The sequence below is a fragment of the Pleurodeles waltl genome, chromosome 2_1 (assembly GCF_031143425.1).
Source record: "Pleurodeles waltl isolate 20211129_DDA chromosome 2_1, aPleWal1.hap1.20221129, whole genome shotgun sequence".
NCBI classification, from domain to species: domain Eukaryota; kingdom Metazoa; phylum Chordata; class Amphibia; order Caudata; family Salamandridae; genus Pleurodeles; species Pleurodeles waltl.
This window is the reverse complement of record NC_090438.1, coordinates 637,806,664-637,823,762: the sequence shown is the minus strand read 5'-3', so window position 1 is coordinate 637,823,762 and position 17,099 is coordinate 637,806,664. Positions and strand designations below refer to the sequence as shown.

The 17,099-nt window shown below is 41.9% G+C and overlaps 1 protein-coding gene across 6 annotated transcripts in view; it reads left to right on the top strand.

Moving 5' to 3' along the window:
• COA1 (cytochrome c oxidase assembly factor 1) overlaps positions 1-17,099 on the top strand; it is a 452,132-nt gene that overhangs the window by 123,451 nt on the left and 311,582 nt on the right. The window lies entirely within an intron of this gene.

Sequence of the window (17,099 nt, the reverse complement as noted above, 5' to 3'; positions counted from 1 at the left end):
TCTAACTCGAACTGAGCATCATTTTAGGCGGTTCAAGACTTCAGCAGTGGAATCTTAGCTCAATTTCTTTTATGTTGTGTATTGCCTCTAAGATGTTATGCCTGTATTCTGACAATTCTGTACTGATGTGTTAGTTTGCAGTGCTGTTAGTACGCTTGTCTTTATTCTATTTGCTTCACTTAAAAAACACAAAAATACCAAATGACCTTGCTGGCTGTATAAAAGGGCTCAAGTTTGCACTCATTGTTGACGTCAACATTTATACTTCATATTTCTCTACTACATGAAACCTAAATGTTCAGCCTTTCTCATATATCTTTGGATATTATGGAAGCTGGTCTTCTTTTGATCTCTTGGTTAGTGAATCCACATAGCTCAGTAATTTCATTTTTCATACTACCTGTCAAAACAAAACACAATACGTCTGAAAGCCAAAAGCCTGACGTCTTTTATACAGCAACAATGAGCAGCACAGAAAATGAAGGAGAGATAATTGTCATGTTATCCATTTGAAGCCAATTGAAGCACGTAATGCTAACGCGCGTTTAACATTGTGTATATACTTTTTCCTCTGCACAAGTCCACTGAGCTCAAACACAACAGAAATGTGTTTCTTTCAGTGTAACTTATCTAATGAGCAAGTGGCAGGATCTTCTCACAGAGGAAATGAGAGATATCCTTATAGCAGAGATACAACACATGAGAACAGTGCAGGCTTTGTTAATTTTCTTAAAATCACGCTTCTGGTTGTGAAAATCAAAAATGAGGTTAAACTTTACTACAAGATGTAGGAAATGTTCAAACTTACTACCTCGAATAAACTGTCTTCAATGCCTACCCACTAATTCTTCTTGGGTTCCTTAGTAGCGCGCTTCTCGCCGAAAAGTACTTTGACTCCTCGTCAGGGGTAGGAAGCGCTATATAAATACAATTACATTACTAGATCCATAAAACTTAGCAGGCATACGGAAGCTGAAAGGCTCTACTTATAAGAAAACAACATTCATATTTGATTATAAAATACATCTGTGCACCTTGTAGTACACAGGTGCAAAGGGACATTGACATTAAGCAATTAGGAATAACAAATTATGGTTTCACAAAACGGATTCCTTGCTTGTTGGAAACGATTTACTTTTGAAAGAATTAAATAATGATTTCATCATCTTAAGGCCTTATGTGAGTTAGAGGGGCGCTTTGCAACAAGGCCTTTTACCCCTAACACTCTCCCAACACGTGCATCGTTGACTCAGTTAGCTCTAAGGGTTCTTCTAAATTTGTTTTTATGAGTTTTATTCTCTTGCTTACCGACGGATTGATTTATTTTTGTTCTTTGCATTTCCATCTCTAAAGGATCTCTTGATTGGCATATCCTCTGTTGTTGAGTCTACTCTTGTACCACTCCTTCAACTGCTGGTAATACCTCTCTTCTCTTCAAATCTCCTGTATCTTTAAGACTATTACTAATCACCACTAGAAGGTGTTCTGCATCTGAACGGAGCCTAGGGGCAAAATAGACCTCTGTGTTTGTATGAGAGGGAGAACAGTGAGGAAAGTGGGTGTGTGCATACACGGTGGCAGAAAACAGGGAGGAGTGGATTTAATCAAGAGGAGATGGTCTCTCTCTCAAGCCATTACTCAATGGCCATTTCTTCTAAAGCCTAGTTGTGAAGGAATAACATTTACATAAAATTCAAATTCTTTCCATCACTTCCATATGCTGCATATGCTTTTTTGAGGAACTAATTGCAAATTTATGAACATGCTCCAGACTCGAATCTTTTAGAGAGGAAAATGCACCCTAAAAGTAAAGCGAATGCTGGCAACTGAAAAGATATATATATATATTTTATTTTTTTTGCTGTCTATGATGATGATTGTCCATAACCAACTGTATAGCTGTACCGTCCCCTTCAGTTTTAATTTGTCCACTTAAAATCCCTTGTCTTCTCGACTTTGACAACACTTTGTGGGGATCCTAATCCCATGGGATCAACCAAAACTCTACCTTTGGTGCTCTTAAGGGACACTCTTTAGTATGCTGTGAGATGGGCTTACCCTCCGTTGGTCTCTCTACCCTGTAGTCTTTAGGAGGTAGCCATACTCTACATAGGCATGACTGGTGGCAGCTTTTATATATAGTTTTGGGGTGCCGCAGCTGCATGCAGGAGTGGTCAATTAAGTCTAATTGAATAGGTCAGATGGGGCCCCTCTATCCTTATAATTTTGTATGTTTTGCAGTGTCTCTTAAGATTGTGTGCATTATCTTTGCACTAATTGCAAACTTCAGAAAGTGTACACTCTGATGACTGTAAACCTTTTTCTATTTGTTAGAATGGCATTTGCCATACAGAGGATTGATGCAGCCTACAAAGAACAGAAAAGAAGAACAGAACTCTCATCTTCTTCCTTTCTGCTTCTTTTCTTTCTAGGACCTTTTACAGGGAATACAAAAGGTCTTCTGCATCTGCAAGCACTGGAGAAGAACATGGTCCCTACGCTCAAGCAGTGGCTATAACATATAGTCGGGGAATTTGGCAAGAGCTACCCTTCCCAGAAACCCTTCCCCTGAATACCAGATGTTTATTGTTCCCCATCTCAGTGTTACCCATTTTATTGATCTTGGGAGCCCGAAAGCCTGGATGGATTGATGGGATTTCTTTTTTTATTCATTTATCTATTAATTTTTCAACAATATCACAGTGTATAAAATTCCAGTGAAAAACAGACCAGACGTTCAATATAACAAGCCACAAGACAAAAACTAAATAAGCAAAAGTGCCACATGATTCAAACAAACCTCCTAATACTCATCAGGCCAAAAAATCGCACTGGCCTACTACCATCCCTGTGCCATCTCCCTCCACCCCCCATTCTCCACATTCTAGGGCACCTCAGTGTCTTGGAAAGGTTATCCCCGCCACATGGAGAGAGAACAGTAAAGACGGCTATTGAGAATCTACTCCATCTAATAGGTAACTCCCCCACCTGTGCCTTGTGTATTAATTGATTCAGAGTCTGATCCCCGATCAACATCATCTGTGGGATCATTTCCTGCCCCATATCCCCATTATTTGACCAGTGTTTCTTACCATCTCAGTGAACATGGGCTGCCCCACCACACCCATCTACTCAGTCCTTCTTCATGTACCAGTGAGAGGGCCTCCCCTCCAACCAAGCTGTATCCCCAGAGATAAAATATTCCGCCAGGCTGCCTCAATAGACTTCCAAAGCATCACATTTCTTGAGGGCTTATAAAGGGTACCAAGATAGAATCAACCAAAGGGACCTTGTCTTGTAGCTTGTATATGTGCCTCTAGTATGTGGCCAGCTGAAACAATTCAGCCATCCACTCTGCATGTTGCAGGAACTAATGAAGTTGGCTAACAACAGAGCATGCACATTTTCACCACCATAAGTGCTGTTGGCATCCACTGATGCTAGTATGAGGAAACGTTCGCCATGCTGAGCATGGCATGAAATATTGCAAGTTGCATCATCTCTCCAAAGGGGCATAGACTGGTGGTATGCAACACCCACCACATGTCCTTCCACTAATGCTGACATCATGGGCAGGGACTCCTGTTCAGTACACCTGTAACAACAATCCACCCATGCAAGTCCAGCCTCCAAATTTTATAGGGAGTCCAGAACCAGTTATGTAATACCTTGAAATAGGTGTATTTCAATAGAACTTCTTGTAGGGATGGGTCATGATGTTCTAAGAGAACAGTCCAATCTTCATCAGAGGATTTCACAGTGAGTCTCATCTACCAATATATCTTAGACTCTAGTTTTGAAAGGTTGGAATACATTGAGTCGATAAGTATCTGGTAGATATCAGTGATTGTATTTGTATTTTGTATTACTTATAAAGCGCATTCGGACTAGTGGTATTGAAGCTCTAAACAGATAAGAAGGGCTGATGCGAACTGAAAGACACTACTGTGAAAAGAGCCAAGTCTTAAGTTGTTTTCAAAACAATAAAAGGGTCGTGATACCTCCAATTTGGGTTGGTAGCGAGTTCCATAACTTAGCTGCTGCCACTGAAAAGGCCCTGTCCCCCCCCATTTTACTTTTTTGCTCCTCTGAATCAGTGCCAGCCTAAGGTCCTCTGACCTTAACGGGTGACTAGGGGTGTACCAATTAATAGCTGCTTGCAGATAACCTGAACCCTGAGAGTGAAGGGCTTTATGGGTCAGGCTGCTTCATAATAGGCAGCCAATGCAGTTCCCTCATGCCCTCCTTGACGGATGCAAACTTGGGTAGCTCGAGCACCAACCAAGTGGCTGCATTTTTAATGAGCTGCAGCTTGTTGTGGGAAGATTGATTTATATTTAGATGTAGGCTGTTACAGTAGTCCAATGTAGATGTGATGAGTGGCAGGACACCATCACTCATAGTTCTTGAGGTATGGAATGACAAAACATTTTTTAGGATTTTAACCAGCCAAAGACAGGCACTCGTAACTCTATTTACCTGCACATCAAAGGTCAGGACAGAGTCACATATAACCCCCAAGGTTCTTAGCTGCAGAAATGGAAGTAGGTAAGGTCCCACAGGTCTCGGGCCACCAATCGTGATTCCAAATAGAGTTGTTTGCCCCAAAAATGATACTCTCCCTTTTGCCCCCATTCATTTTCAGCCTGTTCTGTCTCATCCAGTTGCTGCCTTCTCTCATGCAGGTTTGATACCTATCTGCTGCAATGTGCACATTGTCTCGAAAGGAGACGATAATCTGGGTATTGTCAGCATACGAGAACATCTGGAAACTGAAGTATCGAACCAGTTTCGCCGGGGGGCACACACAGATTAAAAAAGGTCGGATTAAGAGATGAGCTGTAATGGAGCTGAGATGAAATCCCTGCACCTGACTGTCATGGTTATGTCCTGGAGAAATGTCTCTAGAATGCCCAGAACTGAGTTCCTCAAGCCTGCCTGATATAAACGTTGTACCATTATCTGGGGGCGAGATGGCATCAAAAGCCGCCAATAAATCTAGTAAGATTAGGATGGTGCCACCTCCCTTATCTATCTGCTTTCTAATAGTATCTAAAATGGCAATCAGGGCGGACTCTGTGCTATGGTTTTTCCATAATCCATGTTGGGAGGGATCCAGACAATTGTGCGCAAGCAATAAACTGGTGAGCTCTTGATTGATGTGTTTGAAAATTTTGGCGACAATGGGCAGGAGGGCGATGGGATGTAAACATTTTAGGTCGCCTGGGTCCCTTCCCAGTTTTTTTTTTTTTTTTTTTAAAGAGCATGAGAATAGTCTCTTTCCAGGTGGCAGGGAACACACCTGATTCCATCAACTCTGCGTACATCATTTCCAGTGTCTCCACAATAAGTTTGCTTGCCATTTGCAACACTCTTGGGAGGCAAGGGTCCTTTGGAGAGCCCGAATGAATCCCAATTAAGAGGGACTTGATTTTATTAGCCATCAGAGGTGCAAACTTTGCCAAGATTGGGCCCGGAGCAGCTCTGCTGTCGGTACCAGCATCTAGGTCCCCCGATTCTAAGTGAGGGGTTGAGAACTCTGAGTGAATCATAAGGATTTTATCTCTAAAGAACTCTGCTACTTCATCGCAGAAAGTCTGTGAATTTTCTAGCTCCTGTGAGGGGGTAGGGGAAGCTAAGGCCTTTACCACTTTGAACAATTCTTTAGGGACATTACCTGCGCTCCTAATCCTCTGTGAGTAGAAGCTTGATTTAGCATTTTAATAGCACATTTGTATCTTCTCCTCACTTCCCTGAGCTTCAATTTTTCTAACTGTCCAGGATCCAGTTTCCGTGTTCGTTCCTGCCGTCTGCATAATCTCTGGAGCACCTTAAGCTCTTCTGTATACCGTGGGGTGGAGACTCTTTTAGTAGGCTTCGATCTAACTTCCCTCAGCAGGGCCTTCCCTGTACCCCATGTCAGTAAATATTTCTGAATCAGTGAATCAGACACTGATAAGATGTCAGGCTTAATCAGGATTCTCAGACAGTGCCTTAGCTGGCAATAGCACCACATTTGGGAAATGGCATAGAGTACATGTTACATAGTGTCTCAAAACATCTAAAAGCTGCTGCCTCATCAATGTCACTCACCATCTGGATCTTGCACTCATTCCATGTTGGCCATTTTATCATTTTCGGACCAATTTTTACACCAACTTTGGACCACAACTATGACCCTTTGTGTACAGTACCAGTCATATCCAATAGGTTTTGGTGATCTCTCTAAGTCTGCGTCATTGATGGGGAGCAACCATCAGCTCTTGGGGTGCAGTCCACATACAGCAATCCCAGATGTGGGGGTGTGCATACTACAGTGTGTTCAATGTACACCCAGGTCAGTTGTTACATAGCATCTACTAGAAGGTAGACTAATTGAGGGACATGTTGTGCTAATTAGTACAAGTAAACATCCAGGACACATAGTCCTCCCCTGCTGCCGCTTTCATGTCCGCATAAAGTTTCAACGGTTTCAGTCAGGGCTTTCTGTGTGTCTAGATAAAGTCTGGTCCACTCACATAACTGGCACTAAGGACTTTCCCCATCCAGTCCCTTTTCAATTTGTCCAACTCTAATTGTGAGAGGTGCATTTCCTATAAAAGGAAAATGTTGGGGGATTTGAAGGCTAAATATGTGAGGGTCTTTCTCCTCTTGATGGAGTGGGTCAAGCCATTGATCTTGATCAAGGCAATACGGAGATTTATAGGGTGACTTTGGCCAACCATGATAGTCCTGGTAGGCCATAGGCGCAGGAGTGTACATTGAATTGGGGTAGGGGGAATGGGGCAACCTGAACCACGACCAGAGACTTTCTTGATAAAAGGGTGTCGGACACTGGTCAAGGGGGTGCTCCAGCTGTATCCCAGACTGTTCCTGGAAAGGCAACGCAAACTAGTGTGCTAAAAAAAAACTGCTGCTCCTAGCAGGGTTACAGGAGATGGTAGAGAAAATAAAATAAGGAAGCAGGAGGAAGAAAGGAAGAAGGGGGTGAGGTGGAACCTTCAGCTTATATATGTAACAACCAAATGGCACATTACCATCCTATAAAGCGCTAATTGCCTAGAAACTACTGCTTTGAGCCAGTGAGCTTTCTCCCATCGCCCTGCTTCCCCAGTACCCACAGCACTGTATAAAGGTATACATGGCCGTGGCCCCTTGGCTGTGGCCCCTTGGCTGAGGCCCCCAAGCAGTCACCACTTGCAATAGGAACCTCATAAAACAGAAACATTGAATCTGTGAACAGAGCTGCATTCCTACCTCACTACCTCACAAATAGGTAACCACTTTCCCCAAGTGAACTAGAGTTGTGTTCCAAAGGAGTATAACTGCAGAAAAGGCAGGAAGGGCCCCAACCGACATGTCCACTTCTCTACCCCATAACCAAACTGGACATATTTTACTAGATAGCTGATGTCACAGATCAAGGTCCATGCAGGAGCCCCCGCCCTGTCCGTGCAATGTCCACCAAAACCCTCAGGGCTTAATAGGGGAATAGGATTTATCTCTGCACCTGACCCCTGCCAACTGGGAGTCCCATTCCTATTTCTTCATCACAGTCTCAAGTGTCTCCTGTTCAGTGACAGTCACTGTGCCAGTCCATTAAACTTGTGAGGTCCTTACTTGCCCCAACTCCCCATGAGTCCAGACTATCATGCACATCATTGGGCTATGAAGTATCCATGTCATTTGTGTCCAGTTGTATCAGAAATTGTCCCACCTCCTCCGGATCAGAGAATTCCCTGTGGGTGCCATTGATGGTCAGAGGCATTGTGGTGGGCTCCAGCAATACATAACATATGTCCTGCTTCTTAAGATGTGGTCTGAATGCCAGAAGTTGCTTTTCTCTGAACATGGTGCCCTACGAGAAATTTGCTGCAACATAGATTTTGGACTCTTTAAAAGAGATTGTGCCATTGTGTCATTTTGCTGATAAACTAAGCTGCTGCACAAGTTAGTGTCTTAAGATGCAAGCAATAATAGGGTTTGGAGTCGGACCATTCCAGCCCAATCAAGGACGAATGCGATTAGTCCATTGAACTTCCAGTGGCGGCATAAAAGTGAGGTCGGTGAAGGTTGGGAGAAATGTCATCAGGAACCCCTCCATATCTGCAGCTTCCAGTCCCTCTGACACACCTAGAAAGTGGAAGTTCCTACTTCGGCTCCAGTATTTCAAATCCAAAACATTTTTGCCTCATTCCCCACTGTTTGTGTCATAGGTCCAGGCCTCTGTCATAAACCTGCATGTGATCCTCCAGGAACAAAGCAATCCCTTCTGTCCTGTCAAGTTGCATTCAAAGGCAGTAATGTCCACCCACATCGATTTGAGGTTGCTGGCAGTCATCAAGGCATCCTCACTTACTGAATCTATCATAGGATTTATGGCGGTCAGTTTCCTCCTTATGGTCTCTAAGGTGATTTCAGCTATTGCATCTCAATGACAATTTCCAGAACAGGGCCTGAGATAGATGTCCAACCAACGCCAAAGCTAATCTAATCTGCAGCTGGTTCCTATCAGCTATGGATGGCAACTGGGGTTGGACTGGAACACAAGCCCTTCACCTCCAGATTTGTTGTGAATTTAAGGTCGACATTTCCTATTCCAAAGAGTGGTGGAGATCTACTGGAGTGTCATTCCCTGCCCCACGACTTGCTTCTGTCCAGAAGTGAGTCTGCATGGGGTTTTATGGGCAGCAATGAGGGCATGGTACTATGAGTCCATGAAGTTGATGGAGCTAGTAGAGGGGGACTAAAACTTCCTCTCAGAAGAAACGTGCACCTCTCGGAGGAACAATATAAGGGGCACCCTTTATAAATAAATATAATACCTAAAGATAACACAACATAAGTGAAGCTTAACTTGTACCATTTGCAAAATGCGCCTTACGAAGTGTGGTGTGCCCTTGTTTAAATTGTCAACTATGGGCTAAGTTTTGACCAGTGAAGTAGTACCTTCTGTGGAGCTGGTGGACGGATTCACAAGACCCCACCTAAGATGGTGCATTTTTAAAATACATTAAAACATGTACACAGAAGGCAAAAACTTTGCATTTGTTCTGTTTAGCATGTCTTGTGCCTTAGCAATATAGTTCTCAGTGAGCTCCACCCTAGGTAAGCCTTATGGTGGGCTTTGTCTCTCCTGCTGTTCCCTTGGGTGTGGGCAGGCTCTTTTCACGTTTCCCGCACCTTCTGCACTTTTCTGTCTGTGGAGGTGGGGATTTGTTCAGCCAGAGGCTCAGAGTTAATTTAATTTGCAAGCTTCTTGTGTGCAGCCCTCTAATTCATTTTTATTAAATTATCACAAAATATAATAAGAAAACCACAGGAGCATTAGACCAAGGAATTGTATGAAACAATTGTAATGCATGGCTTCCATAGAAAACCTTTATCTTTACACATATTCTAAATCTGGTAATCTCTGCTTTGATGTAGCAGCAGTTGATAACAAAACTCATTACCCATTATTTCTATATCCAGGAGATGGCTGACGGGACTTTCTGAGAGTAGGTCAGTGCAGTGCTACTTGTCCGCTGTGACTAAAAGCAGAATGCATAGCTGCAGGAGAGGGAAGGATGGCAGGGAAGGTTATGGTGGTTGGTTAAGGATGGCAGATATGGCATTTTTTTTCCACATTTGGGTCAGGAAGGAGAGGCCATGTTTTATATGGCTCACCCATTACCTCTGCACCCCAGGGTAGTAGTTGAAAGTAGTTGCAAATGACTTTGAGGACCATACAGAACATAAAATTATGATTGGGTAAAAAGTGAATTACAGACATGTTTTTCACCTCTGGGTTTTGAGAGACATCATAGGCGAATTGATCTTCAATCCCGTCTATTTGATGTTGATCAGATCCCTACGGTGAAAAACACCCCTATCTATCTATCTATCTATCTATCTATCTATCTATCTATCTATCTATCTATCTATCTATCTATCTATCTATCTATCTATCTATCTTCACTAAAAGAAACAAGGATTACAAGGACGTTAATAGTTAGGGTCAGAATTTGCATGTACAAAACCATAGAAATTCAGCAATTATAGTTATCTCAGGAAACTATATCTGATGCCCAAAGGTAACTATAACTCGCATCTCACCATGCAAGGTTTTCAGATCAAATATTTTACTGCCGATGTTGCAGTGATATTATCAATGATATCAAAGAAGATGTAATTACTGATGTAATATGTGGGTTAATTAGCAGTGCACAGCAAGGGCGCAAGTTATAGTTTTTTCAAATAACTGCTGAATTTCTATGGTTTTGTGGGTGTAAATTCTGATCCTTACTATAACTTCCCTGTAACCTTTGTTTTTTTATTTTGTTTTTTTAATGCTAATTCCTAACTGTAACACCCTTGTAACCTTTGTTACTTTTAGTTCATTTCTGTGAATATTTTTATGCAGCTGTGGATTGGCCACAGGGCCTGACCGCAGCATCCAACCCCATGCCATGAGGGAAAAGCCAAAAGAAAGCACTCAAAAAACAGGAGACAAAGCAAAGAGAAAGCAGTGAAACCTAGGTAAAACCAAGGAGAAGGCAGACAAAAAAACGAGAGAAAATCAAGAAGAAAGAAATGAAAACAAGGGAAAAGCAAAGAGAAGGTACAGAAAAAACAGGGAACAAGCAAGGACAAAGCAGTGAGAACGAGGGAAAAGCAAGGAGCAGGCACACAAATGGGGAAATAGCAAGGAAAAAGCAGTAAGGATAAGGGAAAAGCAAAAAGAAGGCACACAAAAAATTTGTGAAAAAGCAAGGAGAAAGCAGTGAAAACAAGAGAAAAGCAAGGAGAAGGCACACAAAGAACAGCAGAAAAAGAAAGTAGAAAGTTGTGAAAATGAGGGAAAGGCCAGGAGAAGGTACTCACAAAATGGGGGGATATGCAAGGAGAAAGCAGTGAAAAGAGGGAAAAGCAAAGAGAAGGCACACAAAAACAGGGGAAAAAGCAAGGAGAAAGCAGTGAGAATGAGAAAAAAGCAAGTAGCGGGCACACAAAAAATGGGGGAAAAGCAGGGAGAAAGCAGTGACAACAGGTTAAAAGCAAGGAGAAGGCACTCAGAAAACAGGAGAAAAAGTAAGGAGAAGACAGGTGCAAGAGCAATGCAGCAGCACGGGGAGAACTGAAACTTTTTTTTTTTTTTAAACTTGCTGCGGATTCGCAGTTCCACAGCAATTTTGCTGCAAAAATGTAAAAAAAAAAAATGTTTTCGCCCCTCAGCGGGGTTCTTGTGGGACCCCACCACCAGGCCTAGGGGGTCATAATATTCCTACCCCTCTCCTTTTTTTTAAAAATTATTTTTTTTAACTTTTTTCTTGGGACTCGACTGACTCTGAGCCCCAAGATGGCTGCCAGTGCTTTCTAGTTGAAGTGCTGGCAGCCAATCAGATCTCAGCATGAGATGTCGGATCAGCAGAGGATCCAAGTACCTGGATATCTATATCTCTTTTTCCTTTAATATCTCCCAAACTACAGGGCAGATTTACACCAAATCACAAGAAGAGATCTTTCTGGACCAAGATCTAGCTTTCTGCCAAATGTGGTATAATTCTGTTCAGCGGTTCAGACTGTAGTCGAGCTCAAAAACCCTATGGAAAATTGAATGGGGAAAACATGTTAGGGCCCCCTTCTTTTTCTTGGCCACCGCTTGACGAATCACTGCAAAACTCAAAACAAAAGGTAGTTATTTTGTTCATTAAAAGGCACAATGCCTGAAATAATCAAAGTATAAAATACAATTTATGGACTCCTTATGAGTCGGCTGGTAGAATAGGGTTGGTAATGCTCTGGCCAGTATTTTCTTTACGGGTTGCTGATACCACCCAATTTATGGGGTATCACAAATGATTCCTGAAATGGCAAACACATATGGAATCCGAATACTGGGACGTTGAACACATATTTGGTGAGATTTTGAGGTTAAACCCTATTATAATACATTGTTCAGTTGGAATGCTATGCACCCTGTAGTCATCCCTGAATTCACAGGAAACCTGATGCAAGAAGGTGTACACAGCACAACAGGTGCAAGCTTATGTTAAGTATCACCAATAAATCTGCATTATGAATGTTAGTAACTGGATATACCAAATGTTATGACAAACAACTCAATGTTTGCCATGTAACATATTCTTACTGATTCTGTAACGCTTCCTCTCTTAATGTTGCAGATAACTAAAAGGCACCCATATGTAGACTAGAACCTTTGTCCACAAAGACCAGAAGAAGATGCTTTGCTACAATGAAGAATTTTGGGACCAACAGAAATGAAGATGACTAGGCCTGTAAAATCAAAACAGATCTCTAGCTCTAGCAACCACAAAGGTGCTCAACTGTAATAGGCTTGTCAAGTGGAAGGGAATTATCTCCGATCCGGAAGCAAAAGCTTCAGAAAGAGGGCACCGTGAGCTGAAAGGGCTTGTAATTTAACCCTAAAAACACTTGCGTATAAGGACTCAATTGTGAAAATTCACTGGATGTGAGAGGTTGTCAGATTTGGACATCCTAATAGTGGTAGATGATGTTTATGGGTATGATACTGGTAAAATGGCATGGAAGATAATCTGTGTATTATCTATGGTCACTGGCTTGAATCATCAAAAAGTAGCTTAGAATAGCAAAGATCAACCTATGTAATAGTATAGTGACAAGTTTAAAAGTTCATTAAAGTTTAAAAAACGGATAATATTTTTAAGATAAATATTAATGTACAATTGTTTAAATTTAATTTGAATATCGAACGAAATCAAACAAATGCTACAGCAATATCAGTTTGTTTGAATTCAATTTTAAATAAATTTGAATCTATATAATAAAACTATTTTTTAAGGATTTATTACTAAGGAAACCCAATAAAAGTATAACCTTTATATTTATTTATTATGCATTGAAAATTATAAAAAGTTGGGTATAGAAATAATTGACACTAATCTAATTCTTTTTAAGAAGTTGCATTTATTTTTAAATTAAAAATGGTAATTAAAACAATTTTAAATAAATGTATAATTACTTTGATTTTCATATATTTCTAAATATTTAATTTAATCAATATATATGTTTAAATAAATGTATTTTTGCATTATTTCCTATAGGATTCTACTTTAAGTCCCAACTTTCATTATTTTCTTTGGGAGGGTGTTGCAGTACCCATGGTTGACCTGGTGTGTTTCACTGGCATTACTCCACGGCTGAGCTGGAGTACATTTACTAATGTTTTGGGCTCTTTATGACTCTAGTAAATTTAGAAGTGCAGTTTGTGAATAGCAATTTGTGAAAAGCCGCTCTCTTTACCCCTCCTTATTCCTCTGAAAACCCCTACTTTTTAGTATTTCCCATTTTCCAGCCACGCCCACCCCATCTCGCTCACATTTACTACTAAAATATAGGCTTACATGTGCAGTGCTCTCTGCAGTAAGGGTTTGCAGGGGTCTTGGGTTGCACTGCAAACACTACTCCCAGGGAAGGCACAATTAAAACAAACAGAATCAGGGATGTCTGTAAATACTGAATAGGTCAAGGCACGGCTTCATGTGTCCTAGGATTGAGACATTGCACCAGTTGTATTGGCTGGAACTGGCCTTGAACCTGGTTGCAGCTCAAGAATGGCTTCCAAAACCAGAGTCAAGCTTGTTCCTAGTCTGTTTTGACAGTGAAATTGAAGTAAACAGCTATACGTGGTAACGGAAGTGGACATCCACCCTGAAGGAATGAATATTAAGAGGTTGCAGAATTGGGCCCTCAAATTAAAGTAGTCACGAAAGGCAATGGAGGAGCATCCAGGTGAAAGTATCGAGTGAGAGGTCTTCAAAAGTGGGTACCCATTGTCTGGGATTCTTATTTTCTTTAGAAAGTTGATCAAAAGTCAAACATCACCCTGTGTATTCTAGTCCTTATCCTTGCATGCAGGGCACATCATTTGTGGTTTGAATCTCGTTAGAGAGATTATGGCAGTGAACCCTCAGACTTAAATCTTTCAGAGCTTACCTTGTAGTTAACTGTCACTTGTTAACATGTCATGTTTGCAGAGTCACACAACTATTGAGGTGCCCTCTAATCTAAAACATGCAAACAATGGTGACCAGCCTCATGGGCCATATCACATAAAGCAAACACTGTGAGTGCTAAGCACGGCTTGATTAAGATTTTGGTGGATGAAATACCCCGTCACAATGTGATGACTATCCCGCCGCTGTATTACAAGTTCCATAATATCCTATGGAACTTGTAATAAGATGGGCGGGATGGAGTATCCCATCCGCCACAATCGTAATCAGGTCCTTAGTTTCTGCCACAGGTTTGGGCTGATTGTTTTCTTAAGTATTTGAAGACCGGGAGCAGCGCTGTTTTACCACCTTAAACAGTGGTTAAATGGTTGCTTGGCGTGGCAACTTTAAAGCAATGTGCTGCTATTGCCTGGAAATGTAACTACATTTGTTGATCTAGTTAAACTAAACATAATGTAACACAATAACAAACATAAAGCAACTCAAGAACACATTTAAAACATGACAGAGTGCATCACAACAAAACTGTAAAAACAGAACACAACAAAACATAACTACTCCAATACAACATTACATTTTAATAATGCAGCACAAAAACACAGCAGCTTAAAAATAACGGAACACAACACAACCACAACAAAATATCACACAGCAAGTATGCACAAATATGTTTGTCCCATATTACCACCTCCTGAATCGTGTTTTCATAATATGGTGGCCAAAGGTATTCGGAGCAACTACTACCCTGTCTTACCACTAAGTACATAAAATAGCGCAATTCAAAACTGCTTTGCGATCTGGCCCTGTATCTTTCCATGCAGGCCCCTTGAAAGTAAGTTCCTAAAGTTGTTGTTTACTGCTTTGTTGCCTTTGCGCCTCTCGTGATTACCCAATGATTTTCTCAGAAACGTGCTGCCTCTTCCTGATATCCGCTTGCTAGTGGAAACCACAAAAAAGGAAGCTCTTAGTATGTGAAACACAAATTGGCTAGCAACTGACAGCCCTTCATGGAGCAGACTCCTCTGAGATACTCATTGGTCAGTGGTTAGAATGGCCACATAATTATTTAAAGGCAGGGGTACAAGAGTTCATCCTGAAAACAGTCTTGTTCCATTTGAAGCTTTTGTTATTTATTTTATTAATCCTGCTCCCATGTTTCTCTTTCTGAGTTGGGGGAAGGACAGAAAGCAATGTCAATGCTGAACGCGATACCTTCTAATCTGAGTCCAGAACACAATAAACAGTTTGCTTTCTGTCTACTCGGAAACAAAAGTAGTCAGAAGACAGTTTATAACCATGCATTGAATAGCTACCGCTGTGATGATATTGGGGGAGGAGGGATGTCAGAACTGGCTTTGGGGAGGGAGAGCACAAGACTGGCAGGGGCTACTGTGTCAGTTGAGATTGTTTACCAATGATGTTCTTGGCCCATCCTACCATGGATCTGCAACCTGGGCTAAGTACAACACTTTCCACACCTGACTCAAATGATAACGAGGGCGAACAGTTCAAGTCTTCTCATTGAGGTAGTGTGAGGAGCAAGAGCTCAGAATTGAACAATCATCCAACAGACAATAACTTCTATATCCAGCTCAGTCCTTGACCTTTAGTAAAAGCAAGTTCTTTAATTATAGAGAACTAAATCCTGCACAATCCAAATATGCTTAAGATTCCATCGCTGAACTCTTCAGGTGGCACTAAAGCCTCTGTCCGCTCCCCATATTGGGGACTATCGTGCTATAGTCCCCAATATCTAGTGGCAGAGGCACAAATCAGTCACATTTGCAAACTATCACAGTTACGTCATGGGATTTAGAAGTGCAATTCAGTCACTCGATCTTACTCTTAGTTTACTTTGGGAAGAAAGTCTCAAGTCTATACACTGGTCTTCCTTGAGAGGCTCTCAGCATGTGCTCTGATACTGCTGAAAAGCCTTCTAGTCTGCCTGTCTTCACAGGTAAGGCAATGAGAGGGGGCAGCCCAGGCTTTTCTTTGATAGCCACGCCCTGATGTCTATGCCACTGGGTGTGTGCAATTCAGGTCTGGGTGTCGTGGCCTGGCCTTACCAGCCTGGGCAGTCTTTTCAGCCACAATGACAGTATGCAGGTACACGCCCCTAGACCAATCTGGTTAAGACCTGCAATGTGCAGGTACGGTTTCCTAGGCCTATGCTGCCCACATGCAGTTGAGGCCTTACAAGCCAACAAGGACAACAGGGGCAAAGTGCAGTACCAGATACTCAGAATTGCATCCTCATTGCACAGTGGCCATGCCTGGATGATGCAGGCTTTGGGACTTATCGCAGATAGGAACTTCAAGGAGAGACCAGGTGACTCCCTCATGATTCAGGTCACACCTTGCTTCACTCCCTGGTCATATCTGCTTTGTCTGGGTGCTCCACCCAAGGAGAAACATGGTGGGCTTCTCTTTTACAATCTGTCCTCTTGCAAGGCCAGGAACACTCATTCCCTTTGTCAACAGGCAGGCTCCTATGGACTAGGAGCACTCCTCCAGCAGAAAGTGCACTCTTCAGGCGCTGTCCTCTCACCTCTGGCAGACTGGCTGTTAGGCAGACACCAATCCTGGGGACACTCCCTTCTTTGGTCATGGAGAAACTGGGAATGGAACTAAATGATTTAGTTTAGGTCCCATGGTTAATCATGTTTTCTAAACTGAGATTGTTTAGTTTGGGATGGTTCTCTTTCACGTGATCCTCTCAGGCTGCTTTTCCAGTGTGGGAACGGAACTGGCCAGGTTAACTAAAGTGCCAGTAAAAAAGCAGATGTCATGTATTTAACATTTCTCTGAACATTTCCTCTTCTCCTGTTTGACTGGGTAATTGCTGATTCGTGGTGCTATAGGGTTTACTGGGTGCTAGTAGTTTGGTGTCTTACTGCGGTTCATTGTCTGATGACTATAAAATACAGAACAAATTCCATTTGCCAGATTCAAATTTCTGCTGCTCTAGTAGTCTGATGGTTTACACATGTATGAAAGAACAAAATCTGAGCAAACATTTATTGTTCCACTGTATTACAATTAAAATGACATACAAGAAGGTTACATTTCAGCCACCTGTGCATCTACATGTACACCTGT